The sequence below is a fragment of the Mus musculus genome, chromosome 13 (assembly GCF_000001635.26).
Source record: "Mus musculus strain C57BL/6J chromosome 13, GRCm38.p6 C57BL/6J".
Lineage (NCBI taxonomy): Eukaryota > Metazoa > Chordata > Mammalia > Rodentia > Muridae > Mus > Mus musculus.
The window spans coordinates 120156933-120172201 of record NC_000079.6 but is presented as its reverse complement, the minus strand read 5'-3'; the positions used below and the strand labels follow the sequence as shown (position 1 = coordinate 120172201).

At 41.5% G+C, this 15269-nt stretch overlaps 1 long non-coding RNA gene and 1 pseudogene across 1 annotated transcript; one reads left to right on the top strand and one right to left on the bottom strand.

Annotated features, from left to right (window-relative positions):
- Positions 1–106: 106 nt before the first annotated feature.
- On the top strand, positions 107–3944 carry Gm39477. Its single transcript, XR_874008.1, has 3 exons — positions 107–152; positions 2117–2148; positions 3919–3944. It is a non-coding gene; the product is annotated as a predicted gene, 39477 (long non-coding RNA).
- A 6912-nt stretch (positions 3945–10856) lies between these two features.
- Gm52031 lies at positions 10857–11454 on the bottom strand (annotated as a pseudogene).
- Between the last annotated feature and the right edge of the window lie 3815 nt (positions 11455–15269).

The following is a 15269-nucleotide window of genomic DNA, read 5'->3' as shown; positions in this document are numbered from 1 at the left end:
GGACTGCCAGGGGTATTAATGACAAACCCTAGCTTATCACAACAATCACATTAACAAAAAAGTGTGTCTTTCGTGCTTCAGATCCTAATTGGAGGCCTTGTCTTTCAAGCTCAAAAAGATCTGCATTAAAAGCAAGTCTTCCTACCTCACAGGTATGGATTACTTTCTATAAATTAAGCAAAAGTTACTTACAGATGTATCCAACATTTTGGATTTTGCTTAATTGCAGAGATAATCAAGTTGATAACAAACAATAGCCACCACAGAGAGTGTTTCTCTATGTAACACTGGGTCTTATGAAAATCACTTTGTAGACCAAGTCAAGTCTCCCTGCCTTGTCTCCTTTGTGCTGAGATTAAAGGCATGAGTCACCAGGTCCTGCTTGGAAATCCTGTTAATAGTCCTTAGGTCAGCTGGAGTCCTGAGCAGATGCTAATCCTTTATTCCCACCAGAGAAGTGGTTAGGGGAAACAGCTAAGTGTAGAGATGAAGCTTCAGGACAGGGAATCTCCTCTCCACCCGCCCACTCCCCCAGCCCTGTTTTCGATGCATGTGTTTAAGATGAATGCACATAACATTTCCATCCTCTAGTCTTTGTGTCTGGACAGAAGGCAGGCATGGATCTGCTGGAGTAGCTGAGCTCCAGGCTGCCCTGAACTGGATTCATATTTGCAGGGAAGCAGGCAGCAAGACTGGAGAGCTGTTTTTAAGGGACTGTCAAAATAACTTGGTGTCAAAGTTGAATGGGGATTATTTTGAAACTCATAGCTCAGCACTTTCTCATATAAGCCTTGATTGGATTCTGGGCATTGTAATATTTTGAAAAGTGTATATTTAAACACGTAGAAGCCTCTTCAGTTCAGTTCCCCTGGACCTGGACTAGATAATAAGCAAATATGGAGGATTTTTCCCTGTGTTCACTCCTCTCCCTATGTATTTGAGATCTTGGACTTCCTGAGATTCCCCCGCAGATTCATAACATGAGAAAAGAGAATTAAAGGAGAGACCTTCTAAGTCAGGGATGTTGTCTTAGTCAGGGTTTCTATTCCTGCACAAACATCATGACTAAGAAGCAAGTTGGGGAGGAAAGGGTTTATTCAGCTTACACTTCCATACTGCCTTTCATCACCAAAGGAAGTCAGGACTGGAACTCAATCAGGTCAGAAAGCAGGAGCTGATGCAGAAGCCATGGAGGGATGTTCTTTACTGGCTTGCTTGCTCTGGCTTGCTCAGCCTGCTCTCTTATAGATCCCAAGACTACCAGTCCAAAGATGGTCCCACCCACAAGGGGCCTTTCCCTCTTGATCACTAATTGAGAAAATGCCTTACAGTTGGATCTCATGGAGGCATTTCCTCAACTGAAGCTCCTTTCTTTGTGATAACTCCAGCTATGTCATGTTGACACAAAACTAGCCAGTACAGATGTCAAGGGCAGAAAGCCATGGCACAAAATCTGCTCATGTTAGTACTGGGCGAGGCCAGGAGACACTGGTGCAGAATCCCAGGACAGCTTCTTCACACACAAGACCAAAAAGCCAGCTCTACTGCTCTAGGCCAAGGCACACAAGGACATCAGCAGTGTGTATTCTGGGATGGCTCACATGAACTTTCTGCAGTCACACTGTGGGTGGAATGTGCAATCCAGAAAGAGGTGGGGGAAGCAAGCAAAGGACCCTGAAATCTGGTGTTTATAAATCCACAGCATAGACAAAGAAGTGAAAACACACTAAGGAGGCGAGGGTTAAGAAGAGAATTGTAGTGCCAGGGAAATGTTAGTTATCTCCAAAAATAACAGACATGCACCAATATAATGTAACTAATAGTAGGTTTTTAATTTCATTTTAGTTAGCTTGGTCCCCTCCAATGAACCGCTGTCATGCAGGATGGGTTTTGGTGGTTGCAGGGCAATACAGGAGCCAGAGCCAAGGAAGGAGTCCTGGCAAGAAGCCAATAGTCTCCATTGGCAGATCCACAGTTCTCCTTCAGAGGTGCAGCCCAGAGACTTCTTCACAACAGGGGTCGCTGTGGCGCTGGCGCTCCAGCTGGTGGCAACCTTGGTGCTCACACTCTGGACACCCTTCTCTAGTAGCTATAACTTGTATCCCTTGTTCCACAGGGCTGCCAGCAGTCCAGAGCTGAAATCCGAAGGTGAGTTCAAAGGTCGTTCATGATTTTGTTTCTCTGTACATTCGCTGTGCTCACAGGATTTGACTCTGTCAAGCAGGAGCAGGTGGGATTCTGTGCTGACTCTAGGTTGGGAAGGTGTGCACTTAAATGCTGACCAAAATGCCTGGCACATGTGTGCGGGGATGTAGAAGATCCTATTCAGGTTCCACGGATTTGGTTTGTTTTCTGGTCCTCCCGGCCTCCCCGCGTTTCAAAACTTAGATTACATACCATCTTCTTAGCCCACCAAGTGTGCCAAGACTTGCAGCACCGCCCCCTCCCCTGAAGAAGACAAACGGAGTGCAAACACAACTCTCCATCGCAGCTGCTTTCCTTTCTGTTTACCTAAGTCCTTTCAATCTCAGGTTTTCTGTCCATCTCACTGTAGTTTCCCTGGCTGCCTCGTGGCCACGGCCCAAGAGTACACTTGTCCAACAGGAAAAACACTGGACCACCCAATTGACTCTCTCGCACATCACGAGTTTAAGCGAGTCGTGCGATCCTGACCAAGTTTATAGTTTGTTCCCCCTGTTCACACTTGTAGAGGCCACAGCTAGATCAGGGACCAATGAAGGAGGCAGAAGCCCCAAATCTTCCTAGATCCCCAGCTCTGCCTTGGACCTCCAGGCAAGTGCCACTTCTTCACAGCAGGGGTCGCTTTGGGGCTGCTCTCCCCCACCCCCAGAGGAATGCCACTCAATGGTAAATGCCAACCCTGTGGATTATCAGGGAGCAAATACTGCGACTTTCCCACAGAGCCAAGTTCTTCTTGGCTGTCAGCATGCTCGGGCTGAAATCCAATGGTCATTTCAAACCGCGTACGTGATTTTGTTTCTCGGTGCTTTCCTTCTGTCCATCGGATCAGATTCTGCCAGGCAGGATGCAGTGGGATTTGATTGGAACCCCGGGTGTGTTCTTAAATGCTGACAGAAATGTTTGGCGCCCAGGCATGAGTCTGCAGGAGACAAGATGCAGACCCGCGGTTTTCAACTGTCTGGCGTCCTCTCCGCTCTTCCTCATTTCTAAAGGCTGAAAATCTGTCCAATTTCTTTCCATTATTGAATCTTGGCGAAGCTGTCGTTGGTAAACTCGCTTTCTGCCCTACAAGTGTAACAAGGCATCCACTCCATCCCACTGCAGCCCACCTCTGGAGGTCTACAAAATTGCTGTCTGCTGGAATCTCTGTTGAAGCTGCGTTGCTTTTGTTGTGAAGAGCTTTTTCCAGGACAGCATTGCCCAGGACGCTTAAGCTGTATTTCTCTGAGCTGTCTTTCTCCTGCATGCCTTTCTTTCTGCAGTCCCTCCATGGCTATGGCCCTGGAGTACATTTGCCCAGTGTGTAAGACGCCAGAAGAGGCTAACTGGCGGCTTCTCACTCGCACACCCAAGGTTTGAAGCCAGCTTGTGATCCTTGACAAGTCCATAGTTAGAAACCTGTTTGCTTGTCTACACTGGTGGATCCCACAAAGGCATCCTGGCCAATGAATGAGTCAGGCCAGAAGGTTAAAGAGTTCTCAGCTCCAAGTTGAAAGCCTGTGACTTCTTCACAGTAGAGGGCGCTCAGGTGCCAGCAGTGTGCTTTGGGCCAGTTTCAGATGGCCAGAGTCCTTTCTGACTATCCTATTTGCAAGTGCTTGCTACTTGCTGCTGCCAAGCCAATTTCCACTCTGATGACAACAAGACTGGGTTGAAATCTGACAATGATTTCTAACCGGGTATGTAATTTTGTTTCTTGGTGCTTTCATTTTGCAGACAGGATGAGACTCTGCCAGGCAGGCTGAAGTGGAATTCTGTCTGAACCTAGGATCCAGATGTTTATGCCTCAATGCTGACCTTCAAGGCATGGTCCTGAGCGCTAAAACCATGCCAGGATGGCTGACATCTCTCCACACACACTTTGTAATGAAGCCTCTGGGTTATTTTCCTGGGGGTCACTTGGTTTGGCGAAAAGAAAGCTAAGATGGTGGTCTAATGGCTTTTCACTAGGACTGTCAGTGTTTTATCTCAGCCTTGTGGTCCTGGATAAGTCCTTGATTACTGTACCCTCAGAATTTTCCATTCAATAGGGGAGCGACTTCTGCAGCAGTGGGCACTGTGTCTCCAGGAATGTGCCTCTCCCACATTACTAATTTCCAGTGCCTGAACTTTGGGTTGTCTGATCCTGGATCAGTAGTGACTGCCACTTGTAAGCCAAGCCAAGTTCCCCTGTGCTATCAGCCAGCAGAGGCTGAATCCGACCTTGATTGCTAACAGCATAGTTGATTTTGTTTCCAGGTGCTTTCGTTTTCAGATGGAGCCAGACGTTGCCAGGGAGGCTGTAGTGGGATCCATTGCAAACCCAGGGACCAGAAGGGGAGGAGGATACCCTGGATGAAACCCCTGGTGCTTATGTGCCAGTGTGCAGGAAATGTGATCCAGACCCAATTTCATTTTCTTTTCATGTCTTCTATGCTCACCATAGTTTCTAAATGCTGAAAAACAGTCTAAGTTCTAAGGATTATAGATTGCAAGCCCGTCATCCCCTTAGACAAAGGCAGGTTTTCAGTCTGGCAAGTTACCCAAGGCATCTGAACCAGGTCCTCCTTGTAAAACTAATGTCAGTCACAGCTGTGTTCGATTCTTATATGAGAAAATTTTCTTTCTTTTTGAAAAGTCTGTCTTTCACCCAGAGTCTTCGCACTATGTTGCCAGTTTTTGCATGATCTAGAACTTTTCAACTGTATCAATTGCAAAGCTCTGTGTTAGATTTCATTTGTATGGAATTTTGATGTTGTATGGTTTCAATCCTGTACGTGGGTTGTGTAGTTAATATCTGGGAACTTTTATATGGTTTTATAGATTTTTGAGATTGTTTAGTAAGAACATATTTCTTCTCTTTCCTCTTTCCATTTCCTCCCAGGTACCTATTTCAGTGCTCCTTCAAATTCCTAAATTTGTGTCCTAATTGATATTCCATGCATATTTTTATTTATACATATATTAATAACTATGATCTCCATAATGTTTTTAAACTTTGTCTTGAGTTTTTTGAATTGTATATTTAAACCCAAATCCCACTCACCTTTCCACCCCTCCATATCCTGCCTCTAGCTTTGAAAACCCAACTGCAAAAGAAACCAAATATATGCGCGCAAATAAAAATCTAATCTGTTCCATAAAAAGTCAGCTTTTGAATGAAGAAAACAGTAATTTACAAAACAACAACAAGCTCTACCCTATATTAAAGCACTGAAACACTGCACTTCAAACACATCCTGCAAAAGAAACCAAGTATAAAAATGAATAAAAAACATCTCTCTGTGACAGCTGAGGTGTGTCATGGTGTGTCACACAATATACTGTTTGCCCAAACAGCTTTACCTGAAAATGTTTATTGCAATGGGTCATTGGTCTGGTTTGAGGCCTCTGGCTTCTCCTACAGTGGCAGTACAGGGTCCTCTCTGGGACTGCCCTCAGAACACTGCAGTCCCTTTCTGTGTGCCTTTGTAGTTTTACTTATACGCCTGGCATGACACCTCAGTGGGCCTCTATGCACATTACAGTTTTTAGTGTTGTAACTCACACAGTGCTGCATCTGGTTTCTCTGTATTGACCTGGTTTGGTTTGGTGCTATTGTTGCTTGGAGCTTCATTTTACCTCTCAGGGGGCTAAGCCTCTGTGAATGGCTGACTGCCATTTGTATGCCCAATGTTCTTGGAGACTAGAGAATCAACACACCCCAGAGATACATAAACATTGAAGTCACTTGCAGCCATGTTTCTAAAAGTTCACTGATATAACCAGAAAAGGAATCAAGTGGTAAAAGACCGAATGAAGAGGGTGTGGGGATCAGATGTGCAAGACTTATTGTTCTTCACAAGAAGAATGAATTTTCATTTCATTGCTGGATTCAGTTTGTGAGAATTTTAATCAGCATTTTTTGTATCAATGTTCATAAAACAAATATATCTGACATTTTCCTTCTTCATAGAGACTTTCTGTAGTTTAGGTATCTAGTTGACTGTGCCTTTGTAGGATAAGTTTGTCAGTGTTCCTTCTGTTTTTATTTTGTGGAATAGTTTGAGGAGTACTGAAATTAGCTCTTCTTGGAAACTAGTAGATTTCTGCACCAAGGCCATCTGGCCCTGGGCTTTTGCTGTCCTTGTTGAAGGACTTTTAGTGGCTGCTTCTATTTCTTTAGGGTTGTGGTGCTGTTTAAAGAGTTTATCTGATCTTGATCTTTGGTAAGTGGTATCTGTCTAGGAGATTGTACATTTTGTTAAATTTTCCAATTTTGTGTAGTATAGTTTTTGAAGTAAGACCTAATGATTCTTTGACCTTCCTCACTGTCAATTCTTAGGCCTCCCTTTTCATTACTGATTTTGTTAATTTGGATGTTGTCTCTCTATTTCTTGGTTAGTTGGACTAAAGATTTGTCTATATTGTTGATTTTGTCAAAGCACCAGCTCTTGGTTTCCTTGATTCTTTGAATTGTTTTCTTTGTTTCTAACTGATTTGCTTTTATCTCTGATTTTTATTATTTCCTGCCTTCTACTCTTCTTTGGCTGGCTTGCTTCTTCTTCTTCTTCTTCTTCTTCTTCTTCTTCTTCTTCTTCTTCTTCTCCTCCTCCTCCTCCTCCTCCTCCTCCTCTTCTTCTTCTTCTTCTTCTTCTTCTTCTTCTTCTTCTTCTTCTTCTTCTTCTTCTTTTCTAGAGCTTTCAGGTGTACTTTTGGGATGGCTATTCCTGGTTGTCAACTTGACTACAGGTGGAATGAACTACAATCCCGAAATGGAGAGAACACCTGTGATCCAGTTCTTGAGGCTGGAAGACACAGGCTTCTGATTCTGATCTTAGCAAGGAGATCTTGAAGCAGGTTGGCCATATAAAACTTAGCCCCAAGCAAAGTAGTACACACCTCTAATCCTAGGAGACTGAGGCAATCAGCTCTCTGAGTTCAAGGTCAGCCTAGGACAAAGGAAGGTCCACATTCAGGCCTGGTGGAATCTAACTTTAACCTTTAACCCACACCTTCTGCTGGAGGCCTACCTCAGGACAGTGGAAGAAGGAAGACCCACTCTTTGCCTGCTTGCACTTACTTGCCAGCACATCTGTTGGAACTTACTTCTTCAGGATTCCAGCCTATACAGAAGATCAGCTGAAACTTCTAGACTTTAGGACATCCAATTCACAGTTACCCATTATTTGGTTGGCTGGACTGCAGATCATAAGTCATTACAATTAATTCCCTTAGTGTATAGAGACATTCCATATGTTCTGTGACTAGAGAATTCTAATTAATGTGACTTACACATTCTTGATATGAGAATATTCTAATTTGATTATTTGAGGCACTTTAGTATGAACTTTCCTCTTAGGACTGCTTTCATTGTGTCTCATAAATTTGGGTATGTTGTGCCTATATATTTATTAAATTCTAGAAAGTCTTTACTTTCATTCTTTTATGTCTCCCCTGACCCAGAGATCATTTAGAAGAGAGTTGTGTAAGTTTTCTGGTGTTTTTAAAAAAAGATTTATTTATTTATTATATGTAAGTACACTGTAGCTGTCTTCAGGCACCACAAAAAGAGGGAATCAGATCTCATTATGAATGGCTGTAAGATACCCTGTGGTTGGTATAATTTGAACTCAAGACCTTTGGAAGTGCAGTCAGGATTCTTAACCACTGAGCCATCTTTCTAGCCCCTCTGGTGTTTCTCTTGTTTTTCAAGTGTAGCTTTAACCCATGGTAGTCTACCAAGATACAAAATATTATTTTCATTTTTGTTTATGTGTTGAGGCTTGATTCAGGATGAAGTATGTGGTCAGTTTTGGAGAAGTAAATGTATTCCTTTGGGTTGCCATTTTGTTACATTCACAGTCACTAAAATGGCATTCTGTCATTGAATAGAGGCAAAGTACGGAAAGCAGCTATCATAAAATAGATACCATTTGAAAGTATTTAATGAATTTATCTGTATATATTTTATAACTACACCTGATACTACAAGTAATAAATGAGCTAAATCTGCCACCAATCCTGAAGTAAATATATTAAATACATATTAGAAGTGCAAATGTACATGATATAACATACCATTATCATTTCAGTTTTTTCAGATTATAATATAATATGGAGAACATGAGTTGCTAAACTCTTGCAACTCTTGGAAGAGCTGCCTGGAACTAAGGACCACCCAGAGCACCACATGCCACCAGACATGACCACAAACAGGCATGGGCCTGGACAATGGTTACCTTTGAGGTAACCAGAAGATGGCAGTGCCCATAGCGGTGGAGACCTGCTTGCCCCAGGTGAATTCTGGAGCAAATGGGGGCTCCCAGAAGACTAAAAACAGAGTCTTCCAAGAGAGAGAAATCTGGAAAGGAAAGATACCCAAGCATTGTGGAAGGCATACACCTTGAAGTCCTTCAATATATTCTCTGGGAGGAGCCAGAGATAAACTGAGTAATAGCCTCAAGCTGCCTCTGTGGACTAAGGAGCTGGGGCTGTGCCCCACATGCCCAGGAGCCTTGAAGAAATCTCTTTATTTCCTCTTCATCACTGTTCAATTGATATGTTAAAGAGTTTTCCCTTAAATCTAGGTAGAATCATGGCATTCTGATGGAAAGTGTGCATAATTAAAATCTTTCCTCTCCACCACCTGTGTAATTGTTTTTCAGTGGCAAAGTCAGGATTTGAATCTGGGGTAGGAACTGATCACTAATCAAGTCAGAGGAATTTCCCTGTGAGTGGAGTTTTGATATGGGTGGGATGTGGACACTGACAGGCTTAGTAGGGACTAAAAAGTGGCCCAGCTACTAATATTTCTTATATTGTTCTCCAGAAGAGAGCATAGTGGAAATTTGGGTAAAAGGAGGTGGGGGGCTGTAAGTGATCCGCAGGGTACAATTGCAAGAAAGGAACAATCTGATTTCAGATCTTCTGAATTGGCTATCAAGATATGACAGGATATCAGGTCCAGGAAAGAACAAAACACTTCCCTTTAAGTCATTCCTCTTTCAGATGTTAATTTGTAAGGTTGACTGCCACATCAACAAATGGGGTTTTTGGATGGGGTCTGCTGTACAACAAAAGGCCTCTAAAGTTTATAATTAAATAATGAGGATTTCTAGACCCAGGCATACTGTGCACTCTTTTAACCCTAGCATATTAGAGACAGACAGGTCTCTGAGTTCAAGGTCAGTCCAGTCCACTGAGTAAGTTTCATGACAGTAAGGACTGAATAGTGAGACCCTGTCTCAAAAGGTGAAGTATTATTTTCATGTTAGGTAGAGAGATTTGCTGAAAAGAACTTCAGACATTCAGGTTCTTTAATGTTCTGAGCACTTGCAAGGGTATGGGGTGTTGTCTGTGTGCAAAGAGAAGGTGAAGATAAGTAGCAACTCTCAGAACAAGGAAAAGAATCCCTTATGCTAATAGACTTCTAGGAAAGATCTCTGATCTGGACAGATCAGTGAGGGGATTAGACACAATGTAAAGAAGCAACTGAGACAGCTAATTACAGTGCCCCATTCTAGGACATCTGTGAGTTCTACAACCCTAGGAGTGAAACAGCTTAGAAAAGTTGTTACATAGCATGTGAGGCATGGCTAATCCCACTACAACCACAGCCTCTGGGGTTTGACAGTTCAGAGATGCCTGAATTAGAAGGGCAGTGAAACTCCAAGGACTATGGTGGCTCAGATGAGATCTGCATAACTTTGTTGTGTTTGTTCAAAATTTATCTTTTTGTATTTGTTTATTTGATTTTTTTTTCTGTGTATCCTTGGTTGTCCTGGCTAGTTTTCTCTAGAACACTATTTCAGAACAAAATGAACTGTTATGGACTAGAACCATCATTTAAACAGGCAGTAGCTTGCTTCCCTGATAAGTACCAAAGCTTGCCCAAAGGTTTTATCCACTTGCCCAAAAAGTCCTGCCTAGTGGGTGAAATCTCCTCCCTACTTCACTCTGTGTTCTTTTTTTTTAATTAGATATTTTCTTTATTTACATTTCAAATGCTATCCCAAAAGTTCCCTATACCCTCCCCCCCCCACACACACACACCCACCCACGCCGCCCTGATCCACTACCCACCCACTCCCACTTCTTGGCCCTGGTGTTCCCCTGTACTGGGGCATATAAGATTTGCAATACCAATGGGCCTCTCTTCCCAGTGATGGCAGACTAGGCCATCTTCTGCTACATATGTCACTGGAGACATGAGCTCTGGGGGTGCTGGTTACTTCATATTGATTTAGCAGAAGGGTTTCCCAAAGTGCTCAAGGTTGCTCCCTGTGTGCTGTTTATCTTATGGCCCAGCACACATGAGAACCAGAATGCCTAAGTTCTGTCTCCTGAGGACTTCCTAAACAAAACAAAACAAAACAAAACAAAACAAAACAAAAAGAAACCTACCAGTTAGTCCTGTAACCAACAGTAGGAAAGAATAGTGTATCCTCATCTGTGTCCACTCCACCCCTCATCTTTTCCTTTGGGACATTTAAAGAAGAACACAAATTTCTAGCTTTTTAGCACTTTTATTAAGAAAACTGCAACAAACCAAACAAACACCAGCTGGTTGCAAAGACACAACAACCTTTGTGTGCCTTTGCTTTATGAGCAGGACTTGACAGAAGATCCCCTAATTTCAAGTCCTTAGCAGGAATCAGGACTCCTGGGCTCCAAACAGAGTTCTGGGTGGGTTTTCACTTCTGCCCAAAAGCAGAAGCCATTTGAATCCATGGCCAGCAGCCTAGGTGCCTGGCATGTCAGAACCTGGATTCTCATTAGGGCAGTCTCCACCATCTCAAGGCTCATGTTCTAGAACTTTCCCTGAGCAGTCTTGGAGAGGGTTGGTCTGGCACCTCTGTATCTTTGTCTTTGTTTTCCACATCTCCAGGGGACATTTGTGACTCCCTCAGATTCTCGGGAGACTTCTGTGTGCTTTTTCATGGCACAATTCTGCAGTGGTATCTCATGTAGTTCAAATATAGATCCCAATCGACAATCCAGCTGTCCTCAGAACAGTGGCTTGCCTCTGCCAAAATGAAGTGGCACAGACTTGGAACATCGTGGACTCAGGGCTTGCAATACTTGTGCACTCAGCAGTGCATGCTCTGCAGAATTTGATGTATCCTTTAAAAAACTGAGACGGTACTGCTTCATTGTTGAAAGCTCTGTGGATTCTGATGTCTCCTTGATGAAACTGAGATGGTACTGCTTCATTGTGGAATGCTCTGTAGAATCTGATGTAGGCTTCATAAAACTTTGACGGTATTCCTTCATTATCTTGGCTTTATCCATGTATTGTTGAGGCTAAATCCTTGGCCTTTTGATTCAGAGAAGACTCCAGTTAGTTATTTATACTCTATACTTCAAGGACCCTCCCAAACATTACACTGTGGGAAGCTGGGTGTTAAATCCATAATCCTAGCATCTATTTGCATTGCCTAAGGTGGCAAGATTTTGCCCAGTCTGGTGGCAAAATCAGAACCTGATGAAAAGAAGCAGATCAGGCAGAGAAGTAGAGGCAGGTGGAATTCTGATCTCAAGGTTAGCCTGGTTGTCAGACCTAGTTTGAGGACAGCTAGGGCTACAAAGGAAAACCTAGGGTAAATAGTCAAAACAAGAAAACAAAAAAGAGTGAAGCTTCTTAAAGTAAGATCCTATCACTCAGGATGCAATTGTCTAGAGTTAAACTTTATAGGTAACTGACTAGACAGGCAATGGGGAAAGTGCTAATAGACTGGCAAATCTACTTGGGGTGCCTGATTTAGAGAGTAAGAGACCATAAAACGATCTTTCACTTACTCTGTCTTTCCTGAAAGGAGATTTATAAGAATGACTTACATTCCGCAGTTGAGATTGTTCCACAGCAGCTGGACAGGAAGCAAAGTCCAAGATTCCAGAAGTTCTCAGTTCCAGAGGGTGGATGTCTCAGATGGCCTTCAGTAGAAGTTGAATCACCGTCAGGTAGGCTCTCGAACCAGTGAAGTAATAGACTTGTTAGCTAAAAGAGAGCAAGAAGGCCAAGTGAAAATTTTCTTCCTCCGAGTTCTTATATAGGAATCCAGCTCAAGGTGTGGCCGGAATTAAAGGTGTTTGTTCCAGATTCAATCTCTGGATTAAAGGTGTGTGTCTTCTGCTGGGTGTTGTGACTCACGCCTTTAATCCAAACACCATGGAATTGAATCAATCAATTACATCTCTGTTGACAAGCTGGTCTACAAAATGAGTTCCAGGACCGCCAGTGGTATTATAGACAAATCCTTGCTCATAACAACATCATCAACAACAACAAGAACAACAGCCACATTACATAAAAAAAAAGATGTGTCTTTCTTGGTTCAGATCCAGAAACTGTGTCTTTCAAACTCAAAAATGATCTGCATTAAAGACAAGTCTCTTAGCTCAAAGACACTGATTACTTTCTACAAATTAAGTAAATATTTTTTTCAATTTTGGATTTTGCTGAATTCAAGATATTGTCAAGTTGACAATAAAGAATACCCTACAGAGACAGTGTTTTTCTGATGGGAGCAACCGTGTTTGAATGTTAACTGCACTCAGACCTATGAGTTTTCCTCTTAGGCCTGCTTTTATTGTGACACATATGTTTTGGTATATTGTAGCTTCATTTTCATTAAACTCTAAAATGTCTTTAATTTCTTTCTTTATTTCTTCCTTGACCAAGTTATCATTGAGTAGAGTGTTGTTCAGGTTCTTCGTGAATGTTGGCTTGCTATTATTTATGTTGTTATAGAAGATCAGCCTTAGTATGGGTTATCTGATATGATGCATGGGGTAATTTCAGGATTTTGTATCTGTTATGGCCTGTTGTAGAAAGTAATCAGTGTCTTTGAGGTAGGAAAACTTGTCTTTAAAGAAGATCTCTTTCCATTGTGTCCTAATTAACAAAACAGAAATGAAAAGGGAGATATAACAATAGAAACTGAAGAAATAAAAAAAAAAACTCATCAGATCCTACTACAAGAGCCTATACTCAACAAAACAGGAAAACCTGGATGAAATGGGCAATTTTCTAGACAGATACCAGGTACCAAAGTTAAATCAGGATCAGATTAACAATCTAAACATTCCCATATCCCCTATAGAAATAGAAACAGTCATTAATAGTCTCCCAACCAAAAAGAGTCCAGGACCAGATGGGTTTAGTGCAGAGTTCTATCAGACCTCAAAAAAGACCTTATTCTAATAGTCCTCAAAATTCCACAAAATAGGAACAGAAGGTACTCTATGCAATTCATTCTATGAAACCACAATTACTGATACCTAAACCACATAAAGACTCAACAAGAAAGAGAATGTCAAACCAACTTCCTTTATGAATATTGATGCAAAAATACTCAATAAAATCCTCGCAAACCAAATCCAAGAACACATCAAAACGATCATCCATCATGATCAAGTAGGCTTCCTCGTAGGGATGCAGGGATGGTTTAATATATGGCAATGTAAGGAATCCAATCTATAAACAAACTCAAAGACAAAAACTACATGATAATCTCCTTAGATGCTGAGAAAACATTTGACAAAATCCAACACACATTCATGATAAAAGTCTTGGAAAGATTAGGAATTCAAGGCCCATACTGAAACATAAAAGCAATATACAGTAAACCAGTAGCCAACATCAAATTAAGTGGAGAGAAACTTTAAGCAATACCACTAAGATCAGGTACTAGACAAGGCTGCACACTTTCCCTCTATCTATTCAATATAGTACTTGAAGCTCTAGCCAGAGCAATTAGACAACAAAAGGAGATCAAGAGAATATAAATTGGAAATGAAGAAGTCAAAATATCACTAATTGCAGATGATATGATAGTATATATAAGTGACCCTAACAATTCCATCAGAGAACTCCTAAGTCTGATAAACAGCTTCAGTGTAGTAGCTGGATATAAACTTAACTCCAATAAATCAGTGGTCTTTTTAACACAAAGGATAAACAGGCTGACAAAGAAATTAGGAAAACAACATTGTTCACAATAGTCACAAATAATATCAAATACCTTTGTGTGACTCTAACTGAGGAAGTGAAAGATCTGTATGATAAGAACTTCCAGTCTCTGAAGAAAGAAATTAAAGAAGATCTCAGAAGCTGGAAAGATCTCATGCTCATGAATTGACAGGATTAATATATTAAAAATGGCTATCTTGCTAAAAGAAATCAACAGATTCAATGCAATCCCCATTAAAATCCCAACTCAATTCTTCACTGAGTTAGAAAGGGCAATTTACAAATTCATCTGGAATAATAAAAAATCTAGGAAAGCAAAAACTACTCCTAACAATAAAAGAAACTGGTGGAATCAGCATGACTGACCTCAAGCTGTACTACAGAGCAATTGTAATAAAAACGGCATGGTAGTATTACAGCGACAGACAGGTAGATCAATGGAATAGAATTGAAGACCCAGAAATGAACCCACACAACTATGGTCACTTGATCTTTGACAAGGGAGCTAAAACCATCCAGTGGAAAAAAGACAGCATTTTCAACAAATGGTGCTGGCCCAACAGGCAGTTATCATGTAGAAGATTGCAAATTGATTCATTCTTATCTCCTTGTACAAAGATCATGTCTAAGTAAATCAAGGAACTCCACATAAAACCAGAGACACTGAAACTTATAGAGGAGAAAGTGGGGAAAATCCTCAAAGATATGGGCAGAGGGGAAAAATTCCTGAATAGAACAGCAATGGCTTGTGCTGTAAAATCAAGAATTGACAAATGGGACCTTATAAAATTGCAAAGCTTCTGTAAGGCAAAAGACACTGTTAATAAGACCAAAAATCAACCAACAGATTGGGAAAATATCTTTACCACTCCTAAATCAGATAGGGGACTAGTATCCAATGTATACAAGAACTCCAGAAGCTCAACACAAGAAAATCAAATACCCCCATTTAAAAATGGGGCACAGAGCTAAACAAAGAATTCTCAACTAATGAATACCGAATTGCTGAGAAATACCTGAAAAATGTTCAACATCTTTAATCATCATGGAAATACAAAGCAAAATAACCCTGAGATTCTACCTCACACCAGTCAGAATGGCTAAGATAAAAATTCAGGTGACAGCCGATGCTGGC